The 15,113-nt window shown below is 37.3% G+C and overlaps 1 protein-coding gene across 2 annotated transcripts in view; it reads left to right on the top strand.

Annotated features, from left to right (window-relative positions):
- The window catches only part of ADAMTSL1 (ADAMTS like 1), a 397,281-nt gene that overhangs the window by 39,648 nt on the left and 342,520 nt on the right, over positions 1-15,113 (top strand). The window lies entirely within an intron of this gene.

Raw genomic sequence — 15,113 nt, 5'->3', positions numbered from 1 at the left:
ACCTAGCAGTGGTATTGCTAGGTCAAAGGGTGTACACAGTTTTACAGCCCTTTGGGTGTAGTTCCAAACTGTTCTCCAAAATGAGTGTACCAGTTCACAACCCCACCTGCAGGTAATTAGTGGATCTGTTTTCCCATACACCCTCCAACAGTTGTCATTTCTGATAGGTGTGAAGTGGTACCTTAGAGTTGTTTTCATTTAATTTTTGTTAATTTTAATTTAATATCTCTAATCAATAGCAATTTAGAGTATTTTTTCACATGACTCTAGCTTTGATTTCTTCTTCTGAAAACTGCCTGTTAATGTCACTTGACCATTTATCAATTGGGAAATGGCTCTTACTTTTATAAATTTGATTCAATTCCTTATGTATTTGAGAAATGAGGCCTTTTTTTCAGAGAAACTTGCCATAAATTTTTTTTTTATATTATTTCATTGTCTGTGGTACCTTTTAGCAAAATGTAGTTTCTCTGATTATCTCTTTTTTTGTTGTTGTTCAGTCATTTTTCAGTTGTGTTTGTGACTATTTGCGACTGTATTTGGGGTGTTCTTGACAAAGATACTGGAGTGGTTTGCTATTTCCTTCTCTAGCTATTTTTACAGATGAGGAATTGAGGAAAACAGAGTTAAATGACTTGCCCAAGGTCACACAGCTAGTAACTATTTGAGACCAGATTTGAACTCAGGAAGATGAGTCTATCCACTGCCCAATTATCTCTTTTAATTACGTCTATTTTTGCTTTTGCTTTGTCTGAGGTCATCATTGCCACCCCTGATTTTTTTTTTTTACTTTAGCTGAAGCATAATAGATTCTGTCCCAGACCCTTATTTTAACTCTGTGTGTGACTTTCAGTTTCAAGTATAGTGTCTCTTATCAATAACATACTGTTGAATTCTCATTTCTAATCAGTTCTGCTGTTTCCTTTTCATAGGTGAGTTCATCCTGTTCTTATTCACAGTTATGATTACTAACTGTGTATTTCCCTCCATCCTATTTTCTTCTATTATCTCTCTTTCTCTCTCTCTCTCCTTCCCTCCCTCCCTCCTCCTTCTCTCTCTCTCCCTCTTCCTTCTCTCTCTCTCCCTCTCTCTCTCTGTGTCTGTCTCTGTCTCTCTGTCTCTGTCCCCCATATTCCTCCTCTCTCTCTCTCTCTCTCTCTCTCTCCCTCCCTCCCTCTCCCTCTCCTTCCCTCCCTCCTTCTCTCTCCCATATCCTTCCTCAAAAGTCTGTTTTGCTTCTGACTACTTCCTTAATCTGCCCTCCCTTTTATCAACCCCCCTTCTCTTATGGGCAGCTAGGTGGCACAGCGGCTAGAATACTAGCTGTGTCATCCTCAGGCAAGTCACTTAACCCTGTTTGCCTCAGTTTCCTCATCTGTAAAATGGGATGGAGAAGGAAATGGCAAAGAACTCCAGTATCTTTGCAAGAAAACCCCAAATGGTGTCATGAAAAGTTGGAAACAACTGAAATGAATGAGTAACAACTCTTCTCTTACTCCATTCCTCTTCTGCTTTTTTATTTTGTAAGACTGTTTAATGTGCTTGGGCCATACAAATCATTTTGTCCCATTTCCAGAAACCGAAAAGACCTAATTAGTTTAAGGTGTCTGAATGAATAATAGGATTAAGTTTCTGTTCTCTATGGTGCCTATATATTGCATTAAATGAAAATAATTAATCAAGAAACATTTATCAAGTACTTTATGCCAGGCAGTGTGCTAAACTAAGCACTGGTGTTACAAAAAAAGGGCAAATAATAGTCTGCCCTCAGGGAGCTCAGATTCAAATAAAGAGTCAGCAAGCAAGTAAATAAGTACATACTTAGTACATACTCAACAGGTACAGTGGGTCCCAAAAGTCTTATTACAGTTTTAAGCTTTAAATAAAGTAAGCTTTAAACTTACTTTGGGGATACCTAGTACATAGAGCAGATGAAAGGTAATCTCAGAGGGGAAGGCAGTACTAGAAAAAAATTTTATTTTTCTAAATCATACCTATACTCATACATACATACACAAACACATATACACAGAGGAAGTCATTTATCTTAAGTTTGCAATGAAAAATCAGGGTTAATTTTTAACAAGGTCTGGCAGGTCCAACTAAGTTGGAAAAGCTTTGACGCTTACTAGCTGTGTGACCCTGGGCAAGTCACTTAACCCCAATTGCCTAAAAACAAAAACAAAAACAAAAAAAAGCTTTGAGCAAGAGCTCAATAATAGACTCTGATTATGTCTTTCAAGGACCAGCCAAACTAAGCTTGGAGATGCTTATCACCAGAGGAGTGGCCACTTGCTAATTAGCATTATTGGCCATGCAACTCACTAAGACCTTTGGGTTTGTATGGAGGCTTAACATGTTAAGGTAATGGTTGAAAGGCAGGATTGTTCTCACCAACCAAAGAAATACAGCCATTTGTTTTTATATTAATCCTAAAGGAGGAATTTCTAATTAGTAATAGAATTATCATTTACAATATTTAGTCTGTCATGTTGAGAGGCAACATAATTTAGTAGATGGAGTTCTGGACTTAGAGCAGGGAGGGGGACTTGCTCTCCTTTGACACCTTTGACATAGACCGGCTGTGGGGCCCCAAGCAAGTCACTGAATCTCTCTGAGTCTCATCAGTAAAACAGGGATAATACTACTCACAGAGTGGTTGTGAGACTCCTAAGAGACAATGTTTGGAAAACATTTTGTAAACTTCAAAATATCACATGAATGTCAGCTGTTGTTACCGTTGTTTGTCAACATAATCATTTTAATAACAGCAATAGTAGTAATAGTGCATGAATAGTCTTGTGGGTTAATGTGTATCTTCAAAGATTACCAGGTGCTTGGGCTGGGATTCTTATAATCTAACCACTGCTCTGATTCTTAGAATCTAGTCAATACTTGCAGACTCCGAGATTCCTCAAGAGTCTGGCAATATGGCAGATCTTTAATAAATCTTGCTTTTGGATGGAAAAAAAAGATTACCAGGTGCTTTTCAGAAAAAGAAAGGAGGGAAAGGGAAGGAGAAGGGGAGAGAAGGAGGGAGAGAGAGGAAGGAGAAGAAGAGGAGGAAGAGAGACAGAGAGAGACAGACAGACAGACAGATAGAGACAGAGACAGAGGAGAGAAGGAGAGAGGAGAAAACACAAAACATTCCCCTACATTAAGTTTATTAAGAGAAGATAGAAGTATTTTTTAAATGTCATTACCAACACAGAGTTTGTGTTACCAGATTATCAATCAGTAAATGGGAATCTTGATTTTAACCTATATTTGGAAAAGCTGAATGTTGAGCCTATAGTTAGAACGAAGATGAGAGATGAAGAATCAACCCCACGGACTAGTGGAAACAAGCCCTAGGATTTAGTGATAGAATTTTTTTTGTCCCTTAAAATAGTGATTACCATATTTTTCAATTGTATGATCTATTTCTATAGCTACCCCCAAAGCATAAAATCAGATTTGCTAAAATATTCTTTTTTAATAAAAGATATCATTTGACATTGAAAAGTCTACTTATAATTAGTACTACTTACAATTATATCTATAAGTAGTACTACTTATAATTATATAAAATTGCTATGCATAATAAAAACATAAAATAAAATAAATAAAAAGTCTTCCTTAATTGTCTTCCATCATCCAAAGGACATCTTATTCCACTTCCCCCTGTTCTGAACACATCCTAAGAGACACATATTGTGCCTCTTTCTGATCACCACATCTAAGAAATTATATTTAATGACTGGAATGTCCCTAAAAAAGACTACGTGGAAGATGAAGAGATTGGTAATAGGAGAACCGATTCAAGGAAATGGTGATGACCGGTCTGAGGAAGTAAAACTTAGAAGGAACTTTTCAACAATTCAGTTCAAGGAAAATTTACTAAGCACTAACTTGCATTAGGACATTACCATGCCTTTGGATATTTGAAGGGTTGTCATAACTAGGAAAGGTTAGGCCTTTTCTTCTCAACTTTATAAAGCAATGAGTAGAAGTTGCAGAGAAAAAGATGTGGATGATGTTCCTAATAATTAGAGATGTCCAAAAATAGAATGGGCTTCCTGGAGATGCGGTGATTTCTCCAGCATTAGAAGTTTTCAAACAATGGCCAGGTAACAATTTTCTGGGGATGGACTGGTGGGTACAAAGGAGGGGTGGATGTTAACTCCCTTTGTGATTCATTTATTTGCTTCCTTTTGGGTATCCAATTTCCTAAATCTGTAATGCTTGATTGTATCTGGTGATAACACTTCGAAGCTTCCTTAATAGTATCACACTGAAAAGCCCAATATGGGAAATCTCGATAGTTTTGTTGACTGGTGTCTTTAGATTGACATCCATAAATGATCTGTGAAGAAAAGCCAAATTATGTCTCATGAAACTAATAAGAAATGCATGAATTCCCATCTGGTCCCTGAAGAAAACTCGGTGACACACATGTTATTGTTGATAGAGCCTGTCACTTGAGATGAGAAACTGAGAGGGAATTTAAGAATAAATGAAAACCTCAAATAAAATCTTCTTGCTCAGCCAAGAACCAAATATTTCTGCTATTGGTAACTCAGAGTGGCATTTAGACCACTTAGCAAATTGTCACCACAGCCAAAAAAAATTCATCACCCTATGATGATGAGACTTTCTGTAATTTGCTAATTTGTACCTCAAAGAGGAGACAGTCTATTGCCAGGACTGTCCTTGGGCCTTTGCAACATGGTAGAACCTACCAGAGCTTGTGTTCCACTGGCACAGTTTTCAAGAACCTAAGACATCGAAATAAGATACAGAGTCTCAAAAGGATCAAAATTCCAGGTGACTCTAAGTACAATGGAAAGAACCATGGCAAATCTAAATAGATCATAGTATGTTACTCATGATGACTTGCAAAGGAGAAGCTGCATAAAATATACTAGGGATAAGTATGACTTGAAAAAAGGAGTATAGGGGCAGCTAGGTGGCGCAGCGGATAGAGCACCGACCCTGAAGTCAGAAGGGCCTGAGTTCAAATCCAGCCTCAGACCAAACATTTGACACGTACTAGCTGTGTGACCCTGGGCAAGTCACTTAACCCCAATTGCCATAAAAAAAAAGGAGTATACTGATCGTGAAATGAGACTGAAGGATAATGGATGGGTAGCTCACTGTCAAATTAACTTAAAGGAAGAGTTTTATATTGGTTAGCTCCCCTATGGAGTCCATATGGAAATAAAGACAAGTGAAGTTATGCCCTGCATTGTTGAAGTAGGTACCCACCCCCTTAAGAAAGCATAGCTCTTTCAAAGTAAATTAAGACTCTAAGCTTCAGGTTTTTATGAATATGTTCTTCTAGAAGGAGTGATAAAGTGGGGAGAACACTGGAATTAAAGTCAGAGGACCTCAGCCCAAATTCTAGTTTTGCTTCTTACCCAGGTACCATTTTACTATGGGCTAGTCACTTGACTTCTCTGGATCTCTTTTTCCCTATTTGTCAAATAAAAGTGTTGAATTTGAGCTGCAAGTTCTAACCTGAAATTCTCTTCTCAAGTAACTTTGTTCTCTGATAATAATAAAGGAATAAAAGTGCCAATAATAATACATGTGCAGAAAATATGTCCTACTTCAGTTCCCACAAAATTAAAACACGGGCTTTTAGTAACTTGCTGGATGGGGAATTTAAAACAAATGGGAGAAAATATATATACCCACCCATCATTTCAATATTTTGGTGGGGGGGAATGTCTTGACGCTTGACATTTACAAATCTGGCAAAAAACAGAAAAATAATTAACTTGTGTATTTCTTTTTCTGGAAAGCCTGTGCTTATTTATTATACGTTATACTTATTGAATACTAGTAAAACTTGCTACCTAAGTTAAACTACAATGCAGCATGTAATCAAAATGAAATGTAAATATTTTTTATCTGTAGACCATCCATGCTGTCTAAATCTACTTCTGGGAAGTACGTGGTTTCTAGATTGTTAAAATATGCCCTCTCTCACACAAAGATGACATTGACAACTGCTTGTCAATAGGAGTTCCATTTATGCTGAATCTACCTCATTAACTGACCCCCTGGAGATCAATGGCCTACACCCTGAGACAGCTGGCCTGGGATAAAAGTAGAGTCAGAGTGAAGCTAAGTAGCCCTTATGGGAGTAGAGCTTAGAAGTTTGACCTCATTAGCACAATGTTCTCTAACTAAGTAAGCCTGCTAGCTACAGACAACTAAGGAGCAATAGAAAACTTATCTTTTTATTTCTGAAGGCATATGAAAATCCCTTTGCCATTCCATAGCATCCTCAATGAATAAAGGAAGGAAATTAGCATTTTTAAAGCATCTGCTATGTGAAGTGCTTTACAAATATTATCACAATAATCCTAGAAGATAGGTTATTATCCCCATTTTACAATTAAGGAAACTGAGTCAGGCAAAAGTTATGTGATTTGGTCAGTCTAGTAAGTCTCTGAGACTGGATTTGAACTCAAGACCCCCTGATTCCTTCCCCAGCACTCTATTTACTGCACCACCCAAAGGCCTACATTGAATAAATAAAATCAATATCCCGTCTACTATTTACTTTAGCAAATTTATTATTTAGTAAATTTATTTTATTTACATCATTGCATCAATGTGAGTCTACTTTTCAGGAGTGCAGGTCACAACCTCTTCATAACTTCTACTTGGTATACAATCTTCATGAGGTGATGTGACCAAAATACATCATCGTCTGGTGGCCAGTCTTCTTGAGATGAGCCTTCCTGGGCTTAGCTAGATTCTTCCTCATATAGTAGGTGCTTAGCATAATGGTAAGAATGCTGCTGGGAACCTGTGGTATGGAGGTCTGGGTTGAACCCTGTCTTAGATACTCACTAGCTGTGTGACCCTAGGCAAGTCACAAAATCTCAGATTCACCTCTCAGGGCCGCGTATTCTTTAAGTGTAAAATAAGGATAACAATAGTATTGTACTTGTTGCATAGAAAGGTCTTTGGAAACCGTAAATGTGAATTAACAATGGGCCTTTAGTGAAAGACTGGCCTACTATGTAAGGTCTTCTAGATAGAGCAAAGATTCTTCATTTGGGGTCCACGAACTTTTTAAAAAATATTTTGATAATTATATTTCAATATAATTAGTTTACTTTGTTCATACATACATATATACACACACACACTTATACATACATATACATGTATATATATACATATATATATATAAAAACATTATTCCGAGAACAGATCCAAAAGCTTCACCAGGTCGTCAAAAGGGTCCATCTCACACACACACACACACACACACACACACACACACACACACACACACACAGGGGGAGAGGGGGTGTTAATTAAGAACTCTTGATTGTACTCTATTGGAAAAGGGTTTAAGAATCTAAGGTTCCCTCTGTACTGTGATGAAAAACCAGGGAGGATATTAGTGAAGGAATACTATTTTGATAAAATTAGAATTCAGTTTAAAATTTAGCATGTTATGACATTTTCAAAAGTATCCATCCAATCTCTCTATTATGTATATAAAATATAAATTTATAACCACACGCCTACACTGTTGATACCTCAGTCATGTTTCTGCGTTTCTTTTCATGAAACAGCACAAATAAGCAAGTGTTTTGTTGTTTTTGGTTTGGGCTTTTTTCATGTACCTTAGTTTGCTCTATGATAGCTAGGTGGTACAGTAGATAGAGTTCCAGGCCTGAAGTCAGGAAGACCCATCCTCATGAGCTCAATATCTGGCCTCAGATACTTCCCAGCTGTGTCACCCTGGGCAAGTCACCTAATTCTGTTTGCCTCGATTCCTCGTCTATCAGTTGAGTTAGAGAAGGAAATGGCAAACCACTCCAATATCTCTGCCAAGAAAACCATAAATGAACAGTCAGATACATCTGAAAAACAACAACAACAACAATAAAGTTTGATCCATGGTGTAAAGCATATATAAGCATGATGAACATGAGTGTATTACATTAGTGTCTAAGCTAATGGTAAAATAGGATTGCCAAACAGTGATAACTTTAGCATCCCCCCCAAAAAAAATGTAGATCTTTAACAAGTCTCCAGATTTTTTTATATTCTTCAATTCATTGCTTCCTTGCTACAACTTTAGCCTTTTATATTTGACATTTAAGAACCTGACAATAATGTTCTATGTATATCTTCTGTGGTTTGATATATTTTTAGTCTTCAACTCGACATTATCAAATCATAGCATATTCCTATGGCAAATTTATAATGTGCAGACATCCTACACCCATCCCATTGCACGGCCCCCATTTCTGCTTCTCATCCATGCATTTATAAGATGTCTTTCAACAAATGACATCCAGATATCTTACCCCCGAGAGAAACCACCAGATGATAAGGATGAACTGGCACGATTCCAATTTTGAAGTTAGGAAAACTTTTACATTTTTGTAAATTTCTAAACCTGAGGTGAATTTAATTGAAGAGCAAATGGCTAAACTATTATACAACATCACATCAGGTAATGGTTATGGGCTTGTGGTCCACAGTAAAGCTTCTCATATGCATGGCTAAAAATAAAAGAGTTTTGTATACTTTCCCACAAAATAATATTTCTTTACAGAAGTAGACCACTTTGTTAAAAATACTTCAGTAAAAACATTAACTAGCATTATAAATCTAATGCATTTTTTCCCAAAGGAAATTAGAATCAACAAGTAATATCAAGGTACTGTTTTGTAAGGATATATGTTTTTTCAAATGCGAAAATTCTCCTCCCCACACACATCAGAATCAGCAACAATGCCTGGCACATAGTAGGCACTCAATAAATACTTGTTGATAGTTGCTACAATGGACTCATTAAAAACTACTCATTGGGTGTAATTGTTCAACCAGTTCCTAACCCAGCAAAATGTAGTATTAACCAGGCATGTTTATTGAGCATCTGTTGTGTGTAGAACACTATGTTAGACCCAAGAAATGGTGACAAATAAGTAAGATGTGGTTATTGCCTTCAAGCTACATACAGTCAATAGTGAGTTTCCTACATGAGAAGATTCATTCATAATCTACTGAATAACACATCAGCTTTGCAAATGTCTTTGGTCTTCTACAATGAAACTGTTTCATATCTCAATGTGAGGCCCCCATGTTCTAATCCATTGTTTTTTAAGTCATATTCAAGCCCCAGAATATTGCAGAGCCTTCTCGAGGAGGGTCCATAACCACTCAAAAAAGATTTGATTTGACCATCCATGCAGGAAAGACCAAGTTGATGAACAGTGTCTTTGCCCAGATTATTGACACGCAGTGGGATAGATAACCTATAGATCTTGTCCTTAAGGATGTAAATGTAGAATAGATAGAGCAATCAATTAACCCACAAGTATATAATAAGCACCTTATTATGTGCCAGTCTCTGCGCTAGATGGTACAACTGGATGAGTTAGGGCCAGAATTTAATAGCAGGAGGAGGAAGAAGAAGAGAGAGATTATATTGCCTTAAGAAAATTACAACATGGTATCTCTTGCAAATTTCTCTCAGAAACAAAGGCACATCTTTTTAATAGCAGTATTTTGTTGATGATGTTATATGACAACGAGACATGGAGCACACTAGTTTCCAAAGGAATGAAAATACATTTCATAAAGTGGCTGCTGGAGAAGAACATGAAGAACTAATGAACTTGGAAGAATAACCAGAATAAAAGATGTCATTAGGAAAATTTTTGCCAGTAATAGAAAGTAGGTTGATCACATAAGAGTAAAAGATGACAGGTGGACACTCTGAGTGCTCCACTGGTGTCCTCACTATGTCAAGTTGACAGTAAAGAAGGCTTCCAGGTCGTGGGGTGGACCTCTTGTATTAAATTTATGGGAAGATATGGGCAGGTGTCACTTAGGATAAACAGACATGGATGCATTACAATCTTCATAGTTACAGGAAATTTCCCTATCAATGAACATATATACATATGTGTGTATATGTTCGGATATAGATTAGTTTTATAATTGGAAAAGGGATAAGTCAGTACTTTAAAAAGTCCTTAATTAATTAATTTAAATTCTCTCTAGTCCCAATCTCTACTACAGCCTCAATAGAGAGTCTTCCTCATTTACTATGGCCAAAAAACAAAAATTCATGAGATGGTGGTCAGCCCCCTGGTGATGAGCACTTGGGGCTGATCTTCAGACAATAGATGTACTTGAAGCATTTCTAGTTAGTGAGAACCTACCATTCACTAAGAGGTACCTTTGAAAACTCTACTCCACAGCTAGCCAGGAATCAGGAGTATTTTAGTGGAGAGGAAAAAAATATGGTCCATTTAAAGGAAAAGAAGTTGTTTCCAAACATAGATATATCAACAAGCAGCTTTCTGCTTGATTTGTTTGCAAAAGGATTTCAATGAACTGATCAACAAGCATTTATTAAGTTGCTGCTCTTGTGTCTGTGTTTCCGTAGGAGAATTATGACCACTAGGCTATTGTGCGTGGTCTTTGGGCAAAGAAACCGTCTCAGTGTTTGTACAATGATGGCTCTGTTTAAGATGGGTCCTTAAGCCCATTTTACAAACTCTTTCTTATTCTCTTGGGGGTATAATCCTTAAAATAGGTTGACAGGAGCCTATTTGGGAATTTCTAGTTTCTCTGAAAATCTGTTTGTTGGTTATTTTTTTATCTTCCTCTGAAGTGCTCAGAGCACTTAATAATGTCAATAAAGGAGAAAATATGTTAGCTTAAGAACTGAAGTGTCAATGCAAGCCGAATCTGTGACTTCATTGATCTTGGGAAAATATTAGCGATAGACTATATACTGACCTAGGAAAGAGAAGAAAATTTGTACAAGTTTTCCCAAGATTTTTACCATCTCTTTGGGCTTCACGTCATGTCTGATGACCAAGGAGGAGAGAAAACGAGGTGATACATTGGGTTCTTCAACTGGTATTAGTCTTTAAATTGTGCCTTAAAGTCAGTACCTGTTGAAAGAATGTATATGTATAGGGTAGTGGAAAGAGAGCTGGATTTGGAATCAGAAAATCAAGGTTAGAGACTCCCAGGTGCCACTTGGGTCTATGACCTTGGGATGAATCATAAATCACTCATCTACCTTTTATAGATGGGTTCATAATTCCAGTTTAAGTGGTATCAGGCTTCACTTACCTTCTCATCAAAACTCGAAGACTTTGAGCTACATAGAAGGCATTGATCTGCAGTGGTGCAAGGAGTTCCTTGCCAAGAACTTCCTCCATTGTTGAAACTATAAATCCAGTTTTCTACTAACCCCTCCTCATCAAATATGCAGCGAGTATAAGAAGACAATAATGAAATAATCCACCCCCTCAAGATGCTCACATCCTAGAGGGAATTCAGTGTGTACATAGATCAGTCAGTGCTAGATAATTTGAGGAAGGAGAAAGCATGATCAATTACGGGGATCCAGAAAGGCTTTCTATTATAGGTGGTGAACCTTGAAGGCAGCTAAGGATTCTAATGTAGCAGGGAGGTGAAGAGGACCATGTATTCCAAGCAAGAGACAGCATGAAAGCAGGAGATAAAATGCCATCACTGTGCAGTGAACAGCAAATAAGCCAGTTTGGCTGGAAGGAGAATAAATAATGTGATGTTTTGCAGCCAGAAAATGCTATACAAATGTAAGGCGTTTTTGTTTGTTTTTTGTTTTTGTCCTGGAGGGAGTAGGTGGAGGTTCCCATTTAATTCCTGAGCCTCCTAGAACAGTAAATGTTCAGTGGGCATTGCAGAAATCTCTGGAAAGACAAAGTAAAGTGAAAATGCAGGCAAGTATTAATTACCAGAGTCAGCCTGGTTAATTAATGGTGACAAGGTGTTTGGGAAAAGCACTGGCCTAGTCATGGCTATGTTGGCTTGCTTCCTCTGTGCCCCCACTGTTTTCATTCTGTGGCCTGAGGAAAGAAATGAAGTTTCACTTTCCCAACAGCTTAATCTAGACCAGGGGTAGCTGCCCTTCCCTGTGCCCCATTTCTGGCTTGAGTAACAAAGAAAAGCACTATAGAAATGCTTAATATAACTATTCCTTATTGAAAGATCGCATTAGGATATGTTGAATCCTAAACAGTTTAATCTCTCCACTATTTGGTACCATATAATTTCCATTACTGATCTGGAAAAGCAGTAGTGATTTTATGAAGCATCCGTAATTTATAGGAGCTTTATGTTTGTTCCTTACTATATTTTTTTCCAAATGACTTAGACCATATATTAGAAAAGTCATGGTATGATTCTGGGCTCTAATGAGCTCAGGCCCAGAAGCCTGATGTGGCTTGAATCTCTTAAATTCATTTCTCTACAATATAAAGAAATATGGTATTTATTGAATTAACATATTAATTAAGATACGTTACTCTGTGGGTGGCTGAATGAACAGATAGAACTGGAATCTGTTCAGATCTGATCTCAGACACATACTAGCAGTGTGACCCTAGGCAACTTATTTACCTTCTGTCTGCCTCAGTTTCCTCATCTATAAAATGGGAATAATAATAGCACCCAACTTACATGATTATTGTGAAGATCAAATGAAGTAATATTTGTAAAATGCTTTTCAAACATTAAAGAGCTATATAAATTCTAGATATTATTATTTCTATTAGCCAGGTCCCCAAACATACCAGGAAATTTAAGGACCATGACCCACTTGGGACTAGCCATACACACCTCTTAAGTAGAAGTCCTCTTTTCTCTATTCACATTTTTACATGCATTCTAACTATTTCTGGGCCCTGTTCATATAAAAGTACTGGGATAGGGTCCGACTCCTGCCTCAACAATTGGAGATTTTATCTTGAAGTATCCTACCAAATTTTATCTGAAATCTTCTCTGACTTTTTAAGACCTGAAAACCAATATTACCAGCTAGATTTATTTTTTGTTGTTGTTCAGTCGTGTCCAACTTTTTGTGACCCTATTTGGGAAGTCTCAGCCTCTATTTGCCTCATTACTTATCTACAAAGTAACAGTGATAATGCTTGAACCATCTGATTCATAAGGTTGTTGTGAGGAAAAAAACCTTGCAAAACTTAAAATGCTATATAAATGTAAGTTATTATTATTACTTAGTGCTTAAAGTACATGCATGTTTTAGGAAGCTTAAGCTAGGGATTGAGAAAATGGCTCTAAATTTGGCATCTGATACACATTGCATAACAAACCTTTCTTTAAAAAAAGGAACAAAGAGAGAAAGGAAGGCTGGAGAGAGAGAGAGAGAGAGAGAGAGAGAGAGATCAATGTACTTAAAAACATTTTGTCTTCAGATATGTTTTCCCAAACAAGTTTGGGAAATGGGAGGTGGGGGTGGGGAAGAAAGGGAAGGGTCTTTGGAGAGGAGGACCAAATTGCTTCTTATTTTAAGATTTGTGCTCCAGGGAACTAGTCAGACAAACTACAAAGGCAGAAATGGAAGCAGTCAACACCTTGTCTATGATTTTGTATTAGAGTATATCAATCAGAATTTACTGTTCTTGCCTTTTTACTTTTTTAGACCCATTGTTCTCAGGATACTGGAATGGTCCTGACTAATTGTTGAGGAGGGTTTGGGAGGATGCAGACTTCACAGTATGCCCAAGGATTCATGTTTTGTAATTATAGGAAAAACATGTAGTTAAAGGAATTGACCCCCAGAGTGAGGGATCGATCCAAGTGCAGACCTGTGACTCATCACCCTGGGGTTGGAAATTGATGGGCCCCCTAGTGAAGAGAGAGATGCCTCGTTCCCATTGGTTTGTAGAGAATGCCTGTCAGCTCAGTTCAGCCATTAGCAAAGTGTTAGAATTAACCCCGCCCCTCCCATAACTGTTCAGAGTTATAAAGTCACTTAGTCCGGAGCAAGTAGCAAAGGGCTGCCCCCATGAATTTGGCGTACATTCGTCCGTGAATGCACACAACATGAATGAGAAGATTGAACACACTTAGAAAATACATGGGGTCAAAGAAATTCACACCTACTGCACTGTAGGCCCCTATTATATTTTGTTGTCTCCGATGTCTTCACAATGCTCCACCCTGGATGGGGCATGTCTGCTGGTCAAGTCACTCACTTTGGCTCTCAGTAATTCCATCAGCTGAACTGGGAAAGTGGGGGAGGGAATCAGTTGTTCAGGGATACTCTGAATTCACCCTCTTCCCTTCAGCCCCTCTCACACTTAACAAGCAATAATCCATGGCTTTATTGCAGTATTATTCTGGGAGGCCATATGGTGTGGGGAAAAGAATACTTGTCTTGGACTCATGAGATCTGAGTTCAAATATTGGCTCTGATACTTACTAGCTTTATGACCTTGGGCAAGTTTCCTCATATAAATAATTATTACATTACCTTCTTTGCGTTAATATAAATTTTTTTGAAAATCCAAGAGTGATATATATATATATACATATATATATATAAAATTATTATAGTTTCACCTTCCCCTTTCCCAAATAAGTGGATGAAATTATTTTTATTTTACCAAGTAAACCCCAAAGAGAAGCTTAATATTCATGTCATTCATGGTCTGTCTTATCAGTTTTGTTTTTCTTGGAAATTTTTTTTCAATCTAACAAAAAAGTATGCAAAATTTGGAGTGGGTCCAACTATTCGTAGCATTTATATGAGGTGGTCTTCTCAATATATTACAGAGGTTGCACATTTTGAAACAGAAAGTTTGTGGTTCCTTTACTTTGAGTTTTGGGTTCGCGCCTAGCCTAAATGTAGTCCAGGAGTTCTAATATTCCAAGACATATATCTTCGATGGACACTTTGTTCCTAACCCTGATCTTCTCTCAGGAGCATTCAACTAAGGCCAAAGACTTAATGTTTCTGGCCAATTTATGGCCAGGCTTATCCTATAAACCAGTTTGCTGGAATATGTTAATAGATAATGGAAAGAGTGTTTGGTATCTATAACTTTTGCTGTCCATTAAGAAAGATGTTGATTCCTTAGGTGTGTTTCTACTTAAGAAATTTATAATTGTTTTAAATTGCACATTATTTCATGGGTTTAGGTTAATAGCCTTTGCGTAATTTTTATCCCTCCCCTTTGATCTCCCGTTAATTGCCATTTTCATTTAAGTTAGTGAAAAGAACTTTTATCACTTTTTTTGGTAGATCTTGTTTAACCAGCGTCTCAGAACTCTGTTGTTAT

Source organism: Vombatus ursinus, unplaced genomic scaffold (genome assembly GCF_900497805.2).
Source record: "Vombatus ursinus unplaced genomic scaffold, bare-nosed wombat genome assembly UNPS02014770.1, whole genome shotgun sequence".
NCBI lineage: Eukaryota > Metazoa > Chordata > Mammalia > Diprotodontia > Vombatidae > Vombatus > Vombatus ursinus.
The sequence above is the reverse complement of the archived record's forward strand: the minus strand, read 5'-3'. Positions and strand labels throughout refer to the sequence as shown.